A 2,860-nucleotide genomic window follows, 5' to 3' on the forward strand; every position below is an offset into this window, starting at 1 on the left:
ATAATATTGGGGTTCAGAAAATAATGGGGTCCAGAGTTTCTCCTTCTCCAAACTGCCTCTTTTTCAGTTATGTCTCCCAGCCTAATAAGAAAGGAGATAAACAGCCTCTTTTTCATAAACAAATCAGGTTCTATTAATGGGAACAATAATACAACACAGGTGGAGTTAAAAAAACTAGGGACAATGAGAAAGGGGATAGAGAAAAGGAAAAATGTGACCCACTTCCCAGATGATTAGAATCTAAATCTCTAGGGTAAAAAGGCCCCCCGGGTACCTTGAATAAGCTCTATTTCCTCAGCTACTCAGAACAGCTTGGGTCTGGCAAAAACTAACTCAAACACTAAAATTGTTTCCAGCCAGCCTTGCTGGAAGGAGCACAAACTCACCACCACCTGGAATCTGCAGTTCTAAGGAGAATCAGCTTTGCAATGTCTTCTGGTGGAGAGGCAAGATATCCTTGCATATGAAAACAGAAAAGAAATTAGGGCCAAACAAATAGATAACCCATAGAAATGATCATTGAACCCATAGTAACTAATGAGATCACAAAGTGGAATATAATAGAAGATAAGAGGGCCCAGAAAAGAGTCTTTGGGAACACCCACTATTAGTGAGTTGTTGTTGTTCTCCCTTTGGTTTTTGAAGAGAAGCCATGATTACAAGATATTAAGGTCATGATAGTCTGTTAGGTTGTGGCTGATCAGTCAAATACAAGTTCAGAAGGCTCTACTACAGGTCAGACATAAGTAGTCTGTTAGAGCAATTGGGATGGATCTGTCTCCAGATTTGTGTAGTTCATGTTTCCTTTGTGCTACTGAGATTCTGCTTTGCTTTGGAGTACAGCACCTTTTTTATTTTTTAAGTCTTAGATAACTGAGTTTTATTATTCAATGCCCTATAGCACTCACTTGCAACTGCTGAAGAGCTAGACTTTTCAAGAAAGTTAAGTTGACCCGCAGCCTCACCAACCCTCTGCTTCCATGAGGGAATCTCTTTTGGAAATGCCTAGAATGTCTTCAGATCTCATGCTTGATTTTCTTCAAAACACTTATCACAAACTATGGCAATCAGGGAAGATGATAATGATAATCCCACAGTATGGCATATAAACAACTCAACATCCTGTTGAATTCATCACTGTTGGCAGCAAGAGCAAGATGTCACAGACCATTTCTTGGTTCCTTTTTCTCTGTCAACTGAGGCCCTTTTGTGGATACTTTTCCTTTGGTACCTCTGACATTCAGCTATCATTCTAGAGTAATGAGGTCGATGAAAAGAAAACTACTTTTTATAGTCTGAACTCTCATTCAACTTAGATTTGTGCTTTTCCTTCTTCTTTTTCTTTTCCTGTTTTCCTCTTCTTATGTTTCACTTTCTTTTTCTTTTTCTTTTGCTTCTCCTTACATTCTGAGGAGCTGGAAGTACTGCTGTCTTCATCTGAGGTAGAATCCTCTAGTAGCTTCTTTAACTGTTGTATCCTCACATCTTTTTCATGATGCTTATTCTCCCTTATGATATCGTACCTGGGATCTTCATGTCCTACTCTGAACTGTTCCAATTTCTGATTGCCTTTGATAAAGAATGGGCATTCTTTTTCACTTGTTCTGTGTCCATACCACTTACAGCATCAGCATAGCATAACCTTGACTTCTTTGCCCAGGGGCATCCAGAGTCCTGTAGTTGGAGCATGAGTCAGAAATTCTCTGTCATGTTCATTGCCCGGTACATCTACTATACAGTCTTCTGACTTGGTTTCATCTTCTTTGATAAGTCCAGGAGGAGGCTTTTCATAAAAGAGGAGGGAGAACAAGGAGGAAGGAGAAGGTGCTCTCATACAGCACTTTTTTTGATCTGGGCATGCCATGCTGGGTTGTCCTATTCCATTGTCTCCCATTTCTCACAATCAAGACTAAAGTTCTTCAGAGTGACCTTAAGTGTTCTTTTACCATGTCTTCTGAACTCCTCGTGAGTGCTTGCCTTCTGTGAGTTCTCTGTAAAATAGTATTTTAAGTAAGAATATGTTTGGCATTTGGGCTACATGCCCAGCCCATTAGGGTTGCACTCTCTGCATTAGAATTTGAATGCTAGACAGGTGACCTCAAGAGAGTACCTGAGTGGTACCTTATCTTGCCAGTTAATCTTCAGAATCTCCCTAAGACAATTCAAGTGGAATTGGTTCAGTTTTCTGGCATGGCACTGATAGACTGTTAAGGTTTCATGGACATAAAATAATGAAGTCAGTACAAGGTTCTGAAGACTGTCAGTTTGGAATGCAACCTAATACCTCTTCTCTCCATAACATTCCTTCAGAACCTCCAAAAATACTGAGCTAGCTCTGGTAATGCATGCATCAATCTCATCGTCTATGTAGACATGCATGGAAATTATATTGCCATGGGAAGTGAATTTATCCACATCATTCAACATTTCTCCATTTATTGTGACCATATATGGTTGGTCTACGTATGGATGGTGTGGTGCTGCTTGGTGGAGGAACTCTGTTTTCAATGTGTTTGTTGTCAAGGGAAAATTAACACAAGCCATAGAGAATTGATACATATTATGTTGCATTTCAGTCTTAGAGGATGCAATGATTACATAATAATCTGCAAATAAAAAGTTGCAAGCCAACTCTCCCTCAACTTTGGTCTTAGCTTCTAGTCTTTTTAAGTTAAATGAATTTCCAGCAGTGCAGTAGCTGACTTTGATTCCATTTTCATCCTTGTTTAAGGCATCTGAAATTACAGAAAGCATGATGCCAAAAAAGCAGGCGCAGAGCCCCGCTTCACTCCATTGATTACTAGGAAAGCATGAGAGTATGGTCTTTCATCCAGAACTCATGAGGACATGCCATCAGGAA

The 2,860-nt window shown here is 39.8% G+C and overlaps 1 pseudogene; it reads right to left on the reverse strand.

Annotated features, from left to right (window-relative positions):
- Positions 1-1,281: 1,281 nt before the first annotated feature.
- LOC122739159 lies at positions 1,282-1,894 on the reverse strand (annotated as a pseudogene).
- Positions 1,895-2,860: the final 966 nt, after the last annotated feature.

The sequence above is a fragment of the Dromiciops gliroides genome, chromosome 2 (genome assembly GCF_019393635.1).
Source record: "Dromiciops gliroides isolate mDroGli1 chromosome 2, mDroGli1.pri, whole genome shotgun sequence".
Lineage (NCBI taxonomy): Eukaryota > Metazoa > Chordata > Mammalia > Microbiotheria > Microbiotheriidae > Dromiciops > Dromiciops gliroides.